The sequence below is a fragment of the Gorilla gorilla genome, chromosome 8 (genome assembly GCF_029281585.2).
Source record: "Gorilla gorilla gorilla isolate KB3781 chromosome 8, NHGRI_mGorGor1-v2.1_pri, whole genome shotgun sequence".
Classification (NCBI taxonomy): Eukaryota; Metazoa; Chordata; class Mammalia; order Primates; family Hominidae; genus Gorilla; species Gorilla gorilla.
The window spans coordinates 86832501-86850056 of NC_073232.2; positions in this window are offsets into that span (position 1 = coordinate 86832501).

A 17556-nucleotide genomic window follows, 5' to 3' on the forward strand; every position below is an offset into this window, starting at 1 on the left:
ATAAGTGACAAGCACTTCCATGTAGCATTTATCCTCTTATTTGACCAGACTAACTCTGAGATGCAGAAAAAATACAAATTAGTTTTATGTCCATTTTAAAATAAGGGCATTTAGCTAAAACTGGCGTTTTTGGCCTCTAAAATTTCCATTTTTCCATATACTTCCCCACCAATGTTGTAATAGCCCAAAGTGACCTGATACAAAAGAGTAATTTAAACACTTAGGGAAAATGAGAGATAAGTTATCAGGAAACCTTGACAACTAGTCTAATTAATAACTATCACTTACGGAGTATTTAACAGACCCTATGCATAGTCATTATCTCATTTAATCCTCACAAGAACCCTTTTAAGCAGATTCTAGGATTATCAGGATTATCACCATAACTGTAGGTGGGATTCAGTCAAGGTCAGATAGTGATTGGCGGTCTAGGATTTAAACACATACCTGCCAGACACCAAAGGTGCTATTAGCCCACCACTCCTATGTGGAGAAGCCTGGAAACAGGTTTGAGCATAGCTTCCTTGGTAACCTGCATTCCTATTGTGTTCCTAAAGAAATTGGTCCTGTTAATTCTGTTACTCCTGGCATTGTTCCATTTCATGAGACTTCCATTTCATGAGAAGTCCAGAAAACGTCCCAAATGTGTGACTTTTTGCCCTAGATATAAATTTTTTTTTCCAGAAGAACGATGTAAACTGTTTTCTGAACTCCAAATTTAGAAGGTTTTTTCCATGAATTTTTTTTTTCTTTTTTAAAATGGAGTTTGGCTCTGTTGCCCAGGCTAAAAAGTGCAGTGGTGCAATCTCGGCTCGCTGCAACCTTCACCTCCCAGGTGAAGCGATTCTCCTGCCTCACCCTCCCGAGTAGCTAGGATTACAGGCATGTGTCACCACACCCGGCTAATTTTTGTATTTTTAGTAGAGACGGGGTTTCACCATGTTAGTCAGGCTCATCTCGAACTCCTGACTTCAGGTGATCCAGCCGCCTCGGCCTCCCAGTGTGCTGGGATTACAGGCATGAGCCACTGTGCCCGGCCTTTTTCATGAATATTAATGCATAATATGTTACAGATAGGTAGGCAGAGGGCTTCACAGCCCTGACTAATGCTCAGCAGAGCAGATCTACTTTTGTCTATGTTATATGTTGGTGTTCCATGTGAGAATTCTTTCAACAAGTGTTCCACAATTTTTTTAAAGTTTGAAATAGCAGCAATAGATGAATGAATAGACAAATAGCACATTGATTCAACAAATATTTATTAACTATGTCATGTGCTATTGTAGATGTGTAAAGGTGTGATCAGATGACCACTGAGGTCCAGGCAGCTATGGTTCAAATCCTGGCTGTGTCGCTGGCTAGCTGTGTGATTTCACATTTAAGTCACTTGCCTTCCCTAAACTTAAGTGTCTAAAATGGGGAGAAAAATAGTACTTACATTGTTCATTGTTGAGCGAATTAAATGTTATATGCAAGTACAGTATTCACTCGCTCCAATGTTTAGAGGGAAAAAAAAAGATAAAGTACACAATGCCTTCGACTAAAAAGGACTGAATTTTTTTTTCCTTTTTTTTTTTTTGAGACTCACTCTGTCACCCAGGCTGGAGTGCAGTGGCATGATCTCGGCTCACTGCAGCCTCCTCCTCCCAGGTTCAAGCGATTCTCGTGCCTCAGCCTCTTGAGTAGCTGGGATTACAGGCAAGTGCCACCACGCCCGGCTAATTTTTGTATTTTTAGTAGAGGTGGGGTTTCACCATGTTGGCCAGGCTGGTCTCGAATGCCTGACCTTGTGATCCGCCCGCCTCGGCCTCCCAAAGTGCTGGGATTACAGGCTTGAGCCACCGCCCCTGGCCAGGGCTGAATTTTATGCTGTTAAGATGATGCATTCAGATAGGCATTTGGGAAATAATTCACAGCTTGGTATTTGTTCTGGTTTTCCAGTTTTTTGCCAAATAAGTTACAGACACATATACCCTTCATTTCGTGTTCTATTATGATGAGAAATTGACTCAGTTCACTGTGGCCTAAATTGCAAAAGACATGCAAAGTTTAGCCAAGATATACTGGAGCCCATTCACATTGGCTCATGAGAATCAGCTGTCAACGTTTTCAGGAATTTAATGAACTGCTTGCTAAACAATTACTATTTTTTATATAAACTTGCAGTTAAATATATAAAAGTGCCAGGCAAGTGGCTCATGCCTGTAATCCTGTAATCCCAGCACTTTGGGAGGCCATGGTTGGTGGATCATCTGAGGTCAGGAGTTCAGCACCAGCCTGGCTACATGGTGAAACCCGATCTCTACTAAAAATACAAAAATTAGCCAGGCATGGTGGTGTACACCTGTAATCCCAACTATTTAGGAGGCTGAGGCAGGAGAATCGCTTAAACCCAGGAGGCAAAAGTTGCAGTGAGCCAAGATTGTGCCACTGCACTCCAGCCTGGGTGACAGAGCAAGATCCCATCTAAAAAAAATTATATATATATATATATATATATATATATATATATATATATAATGCAAAGATAATACAAGAAAATAAAACTACAGACCAATATCCGTGGTGTGAGTATTGATGTAAGATTTGTTACCCAGGAAAAAAGACAGGGTTCGTCCACCTGGTGAGTAACAGACAACTCCCCATGAGAGTGTGGGTTTTGATCAATGAGTTTTATTACTTGGCACACATAAAGAGAGCACTGGGCACATTCTCCAAAGCAGTGTCTCCCTGAGGGAAAGTGACAGGAGGGTTTGATGGGTGATGGAGATGGGAGAGGATGCATCATTGCACATAGAGGAGGAGGTCCCAGTTGTGCAGATGCAGTGAGTCATTATGTCAGCACATAGGTCATGTATTATGGTAATGAAGTGATAGCTCCTCCCAGGGTGTGTCCAGAGTTTAGCATGGTAATAAAAGTTCACTAGGGTTCATCTATTAAGTTGCTGGGGTCTGTCAGAAGCTGTATTAAACTAACTAGGTGACCACATTCCACACAGGGTTTGGGGGAAAAAAAACAGGCTGATTGCTCAAGTTGATTAAATTCCTATAGTCCCTGGAGACTCTCCCTCCTGTCTTCTTACATGTCTTTTTTTTTTTTTTTTTTTTTGAGATGAAGCCTCCCTCTGTCACCCAAGGGCTGGAGTCCAGTGGTTCAGTCTCGGCTCACTACAGCCTCCACCTCCCAGACTGAAGCAATTCTCCTGCTTCAGCCTCCTGAGTAGCTGGGACTACAGGCACGCACCACCACGCCCAGCTAATTTTTGTAGTTTTAGTAGAGACTGGGTTTCACCATGTTGACCAAGCGGGTCTCGAACTCCTGACCTCAAGTGATCCGCCCACCTTGGTCTACAGACGTGAGCCACCACGCCCAGCCTGCTTACAATGTTTTTAACAAAATACCAGCAAACAGAATTCAGGAGCACATTAAGAGGATTATACAAGATAACCATGTGGGATTTATTGCCAGAACGCAAGGATGGTTCAACATACGAAAATCAATCAATGTAATACACATCACTAACAGAATGATAGAAAAAAACGCAAACAATCTTCTCAACTAATGCAGAATTGGACAAAATTCAATACCCTTCATGAGAAAAACACTCAACAAACTAGGAACAGAGGGAAACTACCACAGCATAATGAAGATGTGTTAATCAGAAATGTATATATTTGTTCTCTGTCCCTGGTTCAAAACCCTTGGAATTTCCCCAGTGATAGGGGTGAGAGGAGCATCTCTTGTTATTCATAGCCAGCCCCTTTCAACAATACCTGTGTTTATGCTAATAAGGTGACTGTTCATGGGCACCTAAATAGCTCCAGGATGGGGACTGGTTGCCAGAGGAACCAACCATGTGACTAGGGGACTGGAACTTTCAGTCTGACCCCCAGACTTGAGGGAAGTGAAGAGGGGCTAGAGATTGGGTTCAATTACCAATGGCCAATGATCTCATCAATCATGCCTACTTAATGGAACCTCCATAAAACTCCCTAAATACCAGGGCTCAGAGAGCTTCTGGATTGGTGAACACATCGAGGTGCTAGGAGGGTGGCATGCCCAGAGAAGGTATAGAAGCTCAGCACCACCAGGCCGGGAGCAGTGGCTCATGCCTGTAATCCCAGCACTTTGTGAGGCCAAGGCGGGTGGATCATCTGAGGTCAGGAGTTTGAGACCACCCTGACCAACATGGAGAAACCCCATCTCTACTAAAAATGCAAAATTAGCTGAGCTTGGTGGCATGTGCCTGTAATCCCTGCTACTCAGGAGGCTGAGACAGGAGAATCACTTGAACCCGGGAGGCGGAGGTTGTGGTGAGCTGAGATTGCACCACTGCACTCCAGCCTGGGCAACAAGAGTGAAAGTCCGTCTCAAAAAAAAAAAAAAAAAAAAAAAAAGAAGCTCAGCACCACCAACCCCATCCCATCCCTATTTCTTGTCTTATGCATCTTTTCCATTTGGCTGTTTCTGGGTTGTATCCTTTATAATAAACTGGTAATAGTAAAGCCATTTCTTGAGTTTTGTGAGCTATTGTAGCAAACTATCAAACCTGAATGTGGGTGGATGGTCATAGGAACTCCCAATTTATACCCAGTTACAGTTAGTCAGAAGTACCGGTGGCAAGCTGGGACTTGTGACTGGTGTCTGGAGTGAGGGTAGTCTTGTAGGACTGAGCCCTTAGCCTATGTGGTTTACACTAACTCGAGGCAGTGTCTGCATTGAATTGTAGGACACCCAGTTGGTGTCCAGAGGGTTGGAAAACTAGTTGCTGGTGTGGAAAAACTCCATATATTTAGTGTAGGAAGTGTTCTGGTGAAAACTCTTCATTGACACATATGAAAACCCCACAGCTAACATTATACTCAATGGTAAAAGAGTAAAAAGTTTTCATCTAAGATCGGGAACAAGACAAGGATACCCATCGTCACCACTTCCATTCAACACAATACTACTACCTGCTTTCAGGTAGCAGTCCCAGTGAGAGCAATTAGGCAAGAAACAGAAATAAAACTCATCTAAATCAGAAAGGAAGAAGTAAAATTATCTCTTCATATAACATGATCTTATATGTAGAAAACCCTGAAGACTACACACACACACACACACATGCACATACACACACACAGACCTGTTAGAAATAATAGATTCAGCAGGCCGGGCACGGTGGCTCACACCTGTAATCCCAGCATTTTGGGAGGCTGAGGCGGGCAGATCAACTTAGGTCAGGAGTTCAAGACCAGCCTGTCTAGCATGGCAAAACTGTCTCTACTAAAAACACAAAAATTGGCCAGGCGCAATGGTGGGTGCCTGTAATCCCAACTACTTGGGAAGCTGACGCAGGGAGAGTTGCTTGAACCCGGAAGGCGGAGGTTGCAGTGAGCTGAGATCGGGCCACTGCACTCCAGCCTGAGCAACAGAGCGAAAGAAAGAAAAGAAAGAAAGAGAGAGAGAGAGAGTTATAATAGCACCAACAAGAATAAAATACTTAGGAATGCACTTAAACAAGGAGATGAAAGATTTATACACAGAAAACTACAAAACATGGCTGAAGAAAATCAAGACACAAATAAATGGAAAGACATCTTGTGTTCATGGATAGGAAGACTTATTATTGTTAAGATATCAACACTACCCAACATGATCTACAGCTTTAATGCAACCCTTATCAAAATTACTACAGCAATTTTTGCAGAAATAGAAAAACTCTTCCTAAATGTCAAAGGATCCTGCGTAGCCAAAACAATCTTGAGAAAGAACGATGCTGGAGGGCTCACACTTCCTGATTTCAAACCTTACTAAAACCTACAGTAATCAAAACAATGTGGTAATGGCATTAAGACAGATATAGAGGCCGGGCGTTGTGGCTCACAGCTGTAATCCCAGCACTTTGGAAGGCCCAGGCGGGTGGATCACTTGAGGTTAGGTGTTCAAGACTCAGCCTGGCCAACACGGCGAAACCCTGTCTCTACTAAAAACACAAAAATTAGTTGGACATGGTGACGCACACCTGTAATCCCAGCTACTTGGGAGGCAGAGGCAGGACAATTGCTTGAACCCGGGAGGTGGAGGTTGCAGTGAGCCAAGATTGCACCACTGCACTCCAGACTGGGCAACAGAGCGAGATTCTATCTCAAAAAATAAAAATAAAAAAATAAAATAAGGCTGGTGCGGTGACTCACGCCTGTAATCCCAGCACTTTGGGAGGCCGAGACAGGCAGATTACCTGAGGTCAGGAGTTCGAGACCACCCTGACAAACATGGAGAAACCTCATCTCTACTAAAAGTACAAAATTAGCTAGGAGCGGTGGCACATGCCTGTAATCCCAGCTACTTGGGAGGCTGAGGCAGGAGAATCGCTTGAACCCGGGAGGCAGAGGTAGGTTGTGGTGAGCCAAGATCGCGCCACTGCACTCCAGCCTGGGCAACAAGAGCAAAACTCTGTTTCAAAAATAAAATAAAATTATAATAAATAAATAAATTAATAAAATGTAAGACTGAAAACTCTAGAACTTTTAGGAGAAAACATAAAGAAAAAGCTTCTTGGATTTGTTCAGATTTATCCGATATGATACCAAAGGCATAGGCAACAAAAGAAAAAATGCACAAATTAGATTACATCAAAATGTAAAACTTCTGACCCAGCTCGGAGGTTCATGCCTGTAATCCCAACACTTTGAGAGGGCGAGGTGGGAGGATTGCTTGAGGCCATGATTTCAAGACCAGCCTGGGCAACATACTGAGACACCATCTCTACCAAAAAAAAAAAAATGGGCATAATGGCATATTCCTGTAATCCTAGCTACCCAGGAGGCTGAGGGAGAAGGATTGCTTGAGCCCAGAAGGTTGAGACTGCATTCAGTGGTAATCGTAACACTGCACTCCAGCCCAGGAAACAGAGGGCACCCTGTCTCAAAAAATAAAAATAAAAACTTCTGGCTGGGCACCGTGGCTCACACCTGTAATCCCAGCATTTTGGGAGGCCAAGGCGGGCAGATCACAAGGTCAGGAGTTTAACACCAGCCTGACCAACACGGTGAAACCCCGTCTCTACTAAAAATACAAAAAATTAGCTGCGTGTGGTGGCGGGCGCCTGTAGTCCCAGCTACTCGAGAGGCTGAGGCAGGAGAATGGCGTGAACCCGGGAGGCGGAGCTTGCAGTGAGCCGAGATCTCGCCACTGCACTCCAGCCTGGGCACAGAGCGAGACTCCGTTTCAAAAAAAAAAAAAAGTAGAATTACCATATGACCTAGGGATTCCACTTCTAAGTATACATCTCAAAGAATTGAAAGCAAGGTCTTGAAGAGATATTTGTACATTTATATTCATAGCAGCGTTATTCACAACAGCCAAAACGTAGAAACAAAGTGTCCATCAACAAGGAAAATGTGGTGTATACATACAATGGAATATTATTCAGCTTTTAAAGCGGAGCTTGCAGTGAGCTGAGATCGCCCCACTACACTCCAGCCTGGGTGAAAGTTCGAGACTTCGTCTCAAAAAAAAAAAAAAAAAAAAAAAAAAGAGGGAAATCCTGTCACATGCTACAACATGGATGAACCTTAAGGACATTATGCTAAGTGAAATAAAAGTCACAAAAAGACAAATGTGGTATGATTCCACATATATGAGGTATCTAAAGTACTCAAATTCATACAAATAAAAAGCAGAAAGATGGTCGCCAGGGACCAAGGGAGGAGGAAATAGGAAATTGTTATTTAATAGGTATAGTGATTCAGTTTTACAAGAGGAGGCCAGGCGCGGTGGCTCACACCTGTAATCCCAGCACTTTGGGAGACCAAAGTGGGCAGATCACCTGAGGTTGGGAGTTCGAGACCAGCCTGACCAATATGGTGGAACCCCGTCTCTACTAATAATACAAAAAATTAGCCAGGCATGGTAGCGGGCGCTTGTATTCCCAGATACTTGGGAGACTGAGGTGGGAGAATTGCTTGAACCCAGGAGGCAGAGGTTGCGCGGTGAGCCAAGCAACTGCACTCCAGCCTGGAGTTTTACAAGATGAAAAGAACTCTGGACATTGGTTGCACAACAATGTGAAGATACTTAGGACTACTGAACTGCACAGTTAAAAATAAAGAAAGGCTGGATGCGGTGGCTGGGGCCTGTAATTGAGTGCTTTGGGAGGCTGAGGCAGGAGGATCGCTTGAAGCTAAGAGTTTGAGACCAGACTCTTGCAAGAAAGCAAGACCCTGTCTCTATAAAAAATAAAAAAATTAGCTGGATGTAGTGTGCCTGTAGTCCCAGCTACTCGGGAGGCTGGGGCAGGAGGATCACTTGAGTCCCAGAGTTCAAGGTACCACTGTACTCCAGCCTTGGTGACAGAGCAAGATCGTGTCTCTAAATAAATAAATATATAAATATATATATATATATATATAAAGATGTAACTTTTATGCCATATATATTTTACCACAATTAAAAATTTCTGGCTAGATGTGGTGGCTCACGCCTGTAATGCCAGCATTTTGGGAGGCCGAGGTGGGTGGATCACCTGAGGTCGGGAGTTTGAGACCAGCCTGACCAACACTGAGAAACCCCGTCTCTACTAAAAGTACAAAATTAGCTGGGTGTGGTGGTGCATGCATGCCTGTAATCCCAGCTACGTGGGAGGCTGAGGCAGGAGAACTACTTGAACCTGGCAGGCAGAGGTTGTGGTGAGCTGAGATTGTGTCATTGCACTCCAGCCTGGGCAACAAGAGCGAAACTCCGTCTCAAAAAAAGAAAAAAAGAGTATTATTTCTGTTCACTGTCTTTTTTTTTTTTTTTTTTTTTGAGAGAAAGAATGGGTCTCACTCTGTCACCCAGTCAGGAGTGCAGTGCAGTGGCACGACACAACCACAGCTCACTGCAGCCTTGAACTCCCAGGCTCGAGTGATCCTCCCACCCTAGCCTCCCGCATAGGTGGGACTACAAGTGCACACCATTACGACTGGCTGATTTTTATTATTTTTATTTTTTGTTGCCAGGACTGGTCTCAAACTGTTGGGCTCAGGCGATCCTCCTGCCCTGGCCTCCCCAAGTGCTAGGATTACAGGTGTGAACCGCCACACCGGGACTGTTCACTGTCTTCTTTTGGAGCAAGAGGCTTGGGGAGAGGGAAGTAAAAAGGATCACAGAGACCTGGTGGGGGAAGTGTCAAGCCTGCAGTTCTGTGTTTGGACCTCTATAGGTCTGCTGCATTTTTCATAGCTGTCCTTTCTGCGCAGGACAGCTTGGACCAAACCCCCCTCCAGCAGAAGTCCCCGGGCCTGGTCCAAGCCTACACACCCCATATCTCCATGCAAACACACCTCTTTAAATATTAATGATGGAGAGACGGGCCAAAGTTAGTGGCTCTAGAATTCATTCTAATGCAGATAGAGAGATGGCCCAAAGTTAGTGGCTCTGAAATTCATTCTAATGTAATCAAAAGCAAAAAGAGCCAGAACTCTGAGACCATAGGTGGTAAACTGGCTGATAAAACATTCTACATTCCCGCTAAACATTTGGTAATTGCCTGCTAATTTGGCCACTTGATTAGTGATGGGGGAAGTCACTGGTGCCGCCTAGTGGCAATCTTTGGGAACGAGCGAAACCGCATAGCTGCCCAGAAATCGTGGACAATGAAAGGCCCAGTTAGGTGACAAAGTGCAAAAACAGAGTGTACCATTTTGCCTCCACTTGTATTATCAAGAGTGATAGAGACTGGGAACAGGGCTACACATAGACTATCTCTAGAAATGTCACCATGTGATTGGAATGCTTTAAAGTGTTTTTAAGCAATAGATACAGTTTTTCCTTGTGTAAGGAGAGATGGATCACTTGGCAAATGCTTACTGAGGCTGTGCCAGCCACTTTTGGACACTGTTTCTCAAAGTCTGGTCCTCCGACCACCCGCATAGGAATCACTTGACACGCTGATAAAAATGCATATCCTGGCCGGGTGCGGTGGCTCACGCCTGTAATCCCAGCATTTTGAGAGGCCGAGGTCGGAGGATCACTTGAGGTCAGGAGTTCGAGACCAGCCTGGCCAACATGGAGAAACCCCGTTTCTACTAAAAATACAAAATTAGCTGGGCGTGGTGGCTCGGGCCTGTAATCCCAGCTAGGGAGGCTGAGGTGGGAGAATCGCTTGAACCTGGGAGGAGGACGTTGCAGTGAGCTGAGACCGTGCCACTGCACACCAGGCTGGGCAACAGAGTGAGATTCCATCTAAAAGAAAGAAAAAAAAAAACCTGGGCGCGGTGGCTCACACCTGTAATCCCAGCACTTTGGGAGGCCGAGGCAGGCGGATCACCTGAGGTCAGGAGACCAGCCTGGCCAACAAGGTGAAATCCCGTCTCTACTAAAAATAAAAAATTAGCCGGGTGTGGTGACATGCAACTGTGGGCCCAGCTACTCAGGAGGCTGAGGCAGGAGAATCGCTTGAGCCCAGGAGGTGGAGGTTGCAGTGAGCCAAGATGGCACCACTGCACTCTAGCCTGGGTGACAGAATGAGATGCTGTCTAAAAAAAAAAAAAAAAAAGCATATGCCCTAACATCATGCAAACCCTACAGAATCTGTGTCTCTGGGAGTGAACATGCAAAACAAGCTCTCTAGGTGAATCTTATGAACAGTTTTTGAGAACCACTTGGATTCAAACAAGTGTAAGAAAGTGAAGTGGGAGACTGGGCAACATAGAGAGACACCCATCTCTATGAAAAATTAAAAATTAGCCCCACACATGTGTGGTCCCAGCCACTACGGAGGCTAAGGTGAGAGGATTACTGGAGCCCACGAGATGGAGGCTGCAGTGAGCTATGATCACACGACTGCACTCCAGCCTGGGCAACAGAGCAAGACCCTGTCTCGAAAGAAAGAAAGAAAGAAAAAGAAAGAAAGAAAGAAAGAAAGAAAGAAAGAAAGAAAGAAAGAAGGAAAGAAAGAAAGATTCAAATGGTTTATCATTGTTGGTATAGCTGCCTCTCACTGAAATTCTTGTGTATAATCTGACCCAGATGAAAGGAGTCCAAGGGGACAGGACTATTAAATCTGTGTGATCCTTCACGGATCCTCGTCCAGAAAAAGGACAAGAGTGGGAAAATTGATGAAATTCGAAAAGTGTCTGAATTAGTTAATAGCATTGCTACACTGCCAATTTCCTTGTTTTGATCATTGACCTGTGATGATATCTCAAGTATTAACTTTTAGGGAAATTGGGTGAAGGCTCTGTGGAAATTCTTTGCACTACTTTTTTCCTAGCTTCTTTGCAAGGACAAAATTTTTTGAGAATAAAAACTTACAATTTTTTTTAAAAAATTCAGTTTCCCATTTGGTAAGGGAACTTGTTAGGAATATAGATTCTCGGCCAGGTGCAGTGGCTCATGCCTGTAATCCCAGCAGTCTGGGAGGCCAAGGCAGATGGATTGCCTGAGGTCAGGAGTTCCAGACCGGCCTGACCAACACGGTGAAACCCCATTTCTACTAAAAATACAAAAATTAGCTAGGCGTGGTGGCAGACGCCTGTAATCCCAGCTATTTGGGAGACTGTGGCAAGAGAATCGCTTGAACTTGGGAGGCGGAAGTTGCAATGAGCTGAGATTACGCCACTGCACTCGAGCCTGGGTGACAAGAGTGAGACTTCGTCTCAAAAAAAAAAAAAAAAAAGAAAGAAAGAAATACAGATTCTCAGCAACACCCCCCAAGAACTAATCCAGAATCTACAGTTTAATTAGAGATCCCCAAAGGAATCTTGTGGATTCTCATTCATATGCTCACTGAATTCTCAGAAAGAAAACTGTACCCATATCCTCATTTTATTGATGTGGGAAATGAAACTCAGAATAATCACCTGTGGGTGCGGTGGCTCACGCCTGTAATCCCAGCACTTTGGGAGGCCCAGGTGGGAGGATCACTTGAGCCTAGGAGTTCAAGACCAGCCTGGCCAACACAATGAAACCCTGTCTCTACTAAAAATACAAAAATTATCCAGGCGTGGTGGCGCACACCTGTAATCTCAGCTATCAAGAAGGCTGAGGTTGGAGGATCACCTGAGCCCGGGAATTTGAGGCTGTAGTGAGCCATGATTCTACCACTGCACTCCAAGCCTGGGTGAAGGGAGTGAGACCCTGTCTCAAAAATAGAATCATCACCTGAGCAAATAAGTGGCCCAGATTTGAACCCATGTCTAGCTGACGCTAAAGCCCATTCTTTTAATAAGCTGCCTGCCATCTGGTGCAGATATAAAATGTATTATCACATGCAAGCCTGGGACTCAGTTCTTCCAAACCCTGTTTTCTGGTTTCGTGCCTGAAGGCAGACAGATGCATTGGAGAGAGCCCTGCACTGCCCTCCAGAGCCACAGTCTGGTCCCACATCACGCCACACTGCAGTCCTGGAGGTTGCCAAGGCCTTGCAGGAACTCAGCCTCCTCCTCTGCAGGGTAAAGGGGCAGGACAGACACCGGTTCGCACTGTCTTCCACAGCTCTGGCAGTTAGCTTCTGGTTACCTTTATCCAGGCCCTACGGGTCGCTGGGGCGGTGGGGTAGGGAGGATAGCCCCCCATATGTGCTTTCATCTCAGCTGGACAGTGGAGGTCTTCAGACCCCAAGAAATGGGTGACACCTCTCATTGGTGTCCTTTCCCCCTCCTGTGCCCCAAATACTGCACGCTTCTCTTTTCCCAGACCCCTGGCCTTTACCTCCAGCCAATAAGATTATCCTCTCAACTAGATGCCTGGGGCAGAAAGACCTAAATCAACAAATGCTCTTTGCGGTGTTTGCTGGAACAGCTTGCAGATCACAGACCGGTGCTCCCAGCCTTGGAGAAGCGGAGCTCAGGTGGTGAAATCTCAGACATGACTGTGAGCTGGGGAGGAACCTTCCCAGGCCCTTGGGTCTCACCACACACAGGTCTGGTTTTTCAAAGGTAAGCCTTTGAGGGAGAAGCTGCCAGGTCATTAACACTACCGCCTGGGAGGAGGAAAGTGGTTTCAGCCACACCCAGTCCTGATGACACATCTGGAGGCTACTCCAGGGTAAGCCCAGTGAGAAGTCTGAGCTTTGCATCCTTTTAGAGTGTATCCTTCAGAAAATTTCACGCAAAGGTTGTCTTTCCCTGGCTTCCTTTCTTGTCTCAACCCCATTGTATTGGCATGTGGTGGGGTGGGGAGAAATGGAGATTGAGAGAATGAAATTAGAATGATAGAAACGTCCTGAAAATCCATTCAAACTGTCAGAGGTATTTGAACCAGAGCAACTCCATCTGGAGTAGGGGCTGGGTAAAATGAGGCTGAGACCTACTGGGCTGCATTCCCAGGTGGAAGGCATTCTAAGTCACAGGATGAGATAGGAGGTCGGCACAAGATACAGGTCATAAAGACTTTGCTGATAAAACAGTTTACACTAAAGAAGCCGGCCAAAACCCACCAAAGCAAAGATAGCAATGAGAGTGACCTCTGGTCAACCTCACTGCTATACTCCCACCAGCGCCATGACAGTTTACAGATGCCATGGCAACATCAGTAAGTTACACTATATGGTCTAAAAAGAGGAGGCATGAATAATCCACCCCTTGTTTAGCATATCATCAAGAAATAACCATAAAAATGGGCAACCAGCAGCCCTCGGGGCTGCTCTATCTATGGAGTAGCCATTCTTTTATTCCTTTACTTTCTTAATAAATTTGCTTTCACTTTATGGACTCGCCCTGAATTCTTTATTGCACGAGATCCAAGAATCCTCTCTTGAGGTCTGGATCAGGACCCCTTTCCTGTAATAAAACCGGGAGTGGAGAGCAAAGGGCCCTTCAAATTCCACTAGCACAAAGGGTCTTTCTTTTCTTTCCTTCCTTCCTTCCTTCCTTCCTCCTTTCTTTCTTTTTTTATTTTTCTGGAGTCTCGCTCTGTCACCCAGACTGGAGTGCAGTGGCACAATCATGGCACAATCTGGGCTCACTGCAGCCTTCATCTCCCACGTTCAAGCGATCCTCCTGCTTCAGCCTCCCGAGTAGCTAGGACTACAGGCATGCACCACCACACATAGCTAATTTTTAAAATTTTATTAATTTTTTTTTTATTTTTAGTAGAGACAGGGTTTGGCCATGTTGGCCAGGCTGGTCTCAAACTCCTGACCTTGGGTGATCTGCCCGCCTTGGCCTCCCAAAGTGCTGGGATTACAGGTATAAGCCACTGTGTCTGGCCTTTTTTTTTTTTTTTTTTTTTTGAGACAGGGTACTGCTTTGTCACCCAGGCTGGAGTGCGGTGGCTCAATCATATAGCTCATTGCAGCCTCGAACTCGCAGGCATAAGCGATTCTCCCTAATAACTAGGACTACAGACATGTGCCACTATGCCCAGCTAATTTTTTAATATATATCTAGACACGGTGGTCTCACTACATTACCCAGGCAAGTCTTGGTCTCTCCTTTTAGCCTCCCAAAGTACTGGGATTACAGGCATGAGCCACTGCACCCCACCAGAGTAGCTTTCCTTCCTAAGAGACACCTACTGCGATAGTTCTGAAACTTGTTTGTCTAAGAATCATAATGGGGTAATTTTCACAGGTGTTGGGCAGGACCCAGGAATATGCATTTTTAATCAGTGTTCAGGCAATTCCCCTGAGGAAGTTCTGAAGGTCACTCTCAGAGCTTCTCAAACTTTAGTGAGTATTCCTGGAGATTTTGTGAAAATGCAGGTTTTGATTCAGTGGGTCGGGGGTGCAGCTGAAGATTCCGCATTTCTAGCAAACTCTGAGAATCTACTAACACTGCTGGCCCAAGAGTCCCTGCCCGGAGTCGCAGGGCTCTGTCGTCTCAAGCCCCTTCTGGTTGTGTATCTTGATTCCAGTGCTTTCTAACAACATGTGCTTTGCTGTCATAAGCTTCCGGATTTATCAAAACTACAAGTTGATCTAGGAAAGCTATGACAGTAATTTTGTATACCCGTTTCCCTGCTAAAAAAATAAATAAAATGTTGCGTGATTGCTAGAGCTTAGATAAAATTGTGGAAGACAACCAAACATAACTAAATCTTGCCAGTCAGCTAAGAAGTGGGCTATTTTTGAAAGCCATATAAAATTCAATAGAAAGTCTGCTGGGAACAGGTGTTTTCCGGTCTTGGGAGACAAAACTGCTCATTCAGGCTCCAGCTGCATGCATTTTTCCTTCTCGAATTTGTTTTACTCTTGGGAAAAAGACTTTTAAATTCAGTGACAGCAGAGCTCTAGAGCTCATTTAGACAGAACTTAAAATGTTCTCCTGTGCCTTATCTGCTGAACTGTGTGTATCCCAAAGCCACTAGCAGAACATCTTCAGTGTGTCTGTGAGGAGATGACAGGAAAGGTGGAAGCTTGACCGAGGCTGGCCATACAGAACCAGGGTTCCAGAGAGGCCATAAAATGTCCCTTAGACTCTTTTTTTTTTTGAGCTTTTTACAATCTTTTTTCCTTTTTTTTTAATTTTTAAAATTGTGGTAAGATATAGATAACATAAAATGTACCATTTTAATCATCTTTCAATGTACAGTTCAATGGCATTCAATACATTCATATTGCTATGTAACCATCACCACCATCCACCTTCAGAATTTTTTGTCATCTTAAACGGAAACTGTAAGTAAACAGTAACTTCCCAGTCCCCTCTCCCCCTAGCCCCTGGTAACCACTGTTCTACTTTCTGTCTCTGTGAATTTGACTACTCTAGGTCCCTCGCATGCCTTGGTCAGCTTGAGCTGCCACAGCAAAATGTCATAAACTGGGTAACTTAACAGACAGGCTGAAGTTCTGGAGGCCAAAAGCCTGAGATCAAAGTGCCAGCATAGTCAGTTTTGGTGAGGGCTCTCTTTCTAGCTGTAGGCTGTGGCCTTCTCACTATGTTCTCAGGTGGCAGGGAGAAACAGAGGTCTCTGTGTCTTTTTTATTTTTTTGGAAATGAAAGTATGTTTTCTTTTCTTTTTTTTTTCTTTTTTTGAAGATGGAGTCTCACTCTGTTGCCCAGGCTGGACTGCAGTGGTGCAATCTCTGCTCACTGCAACCTCCGCCTCTCAGGTTCAAGAGATTCTTTTGCCTCAGCTTCCCGAGTAGCTGTGATTACAGGTGCCCACCACTATGTCCAGCTAATTTTTCTATTTTTAGTAGAGGCGGGGTTTCACCATGTTGGCCAGACTGGTCTTGAACTCATGACCTCAAGCAATCTGCCTGACTCAGCCTCCCAAAGTGTTGGGATTACAGCCCATGCCCATGCCCAGCCTCTGTGTCTCTTCTTATAAGCACACAAAGAATAACACACCAAAAAATCAAATACTGTATGATTCCTCTTACATGATGCTGTTGAACGAATTGAGTCTACTCAGAATTCATATGTTAAAGCCCCAACCCCCAGTGTGACTGTATTTGGAGAAAGGGCCTTTATGGAGATAATGAAGTTTGAACCAGCCACCACACCCAGTTAATGTTTTTTATTTTTAGTAGAGACGGGGTTACTCCGTGTTGGGCAGGCTGGTCTCAAACTCCTGACCTCAGGCTTCCTGAGGTGATCCACCTGCCTTGGCTTCCTGAAGTGCTGGGAAGGTCATCAGGGTGTGGCTCTGATCCAACTGTTTGTTACTTTGTATTGTTATTTGTTGTGGCTTATTTCACTTAGTATAATGTCTTCAGGGTTCATCTGTGTTACAGCATGTGTCAGAATTTTATCACTTTTTAAGGCTACCATTCCATAGTACGTATATACCACATTTTGTTTATCTACTCATTTGTTGATGAATATTTGTGTTGCTTTCACGTTTTGACTACTCTGAAGAATGCTGCTATGAATATTGGTGTACAAATGACTGTTCAGGACTAGGCATGGTGGCTCACACCTATAATCCCAGCACTTTGGGAGGCCAAGGCGGACAGATCGTGAGGTCAGGAGTTCGAGACCAACCTGACCAACATGGTGAAACCTGGTCTCTACTAAAAATACAAAAATTAGCCATGTGTGGTGGCACATGCCCGTAATCCCAGCTGCTTGGGAGGCTGAGGCAGCAGAATTGCTTGAACCCAGCAGGCGGAGGTTGCAGTGAGCCGAGATCTTGCCATTGCACTCCAGCCTGGGCAACAGAGCGAGACTCCGTTTCAGAAAAACAAAAGGAAAAACAAAAACAAATGACTGTTCAGGTCCTTGCTTTTAAATTCTTGCATGTATATACCCAGAAGAGGAATTGCTGGACCAAATGGTAATTCAATGTTTAATCTTTGGGGAACCTCCCCTATGTCCCTTAGAATCCGGAGCCAGAGGCACATGTTGACATGTGTTTCCAAGGCCCCATCAGACCACCTCAACTCAGGGCTGACCTGGCAGAATCAGCGGGAGGATTTTATCTCTGGAACATGTTCAGCATGTCTAGTCCTTCCACCGTCTTGCCCATCGGGAGACCTTTCAGCCCCTAGATGTGTCCATGATGGACTTGAAGCCTTTGCCTTCCCAGGGATGCTGAGCAGACTCAATACATAATAATCAAACTCCTAGAGGCCAAGGCCTCAGCAGGAGCCCTGGAACAGGTGTGAGACCTCAAAGATCCCTGAGGACAGTTAACTAATC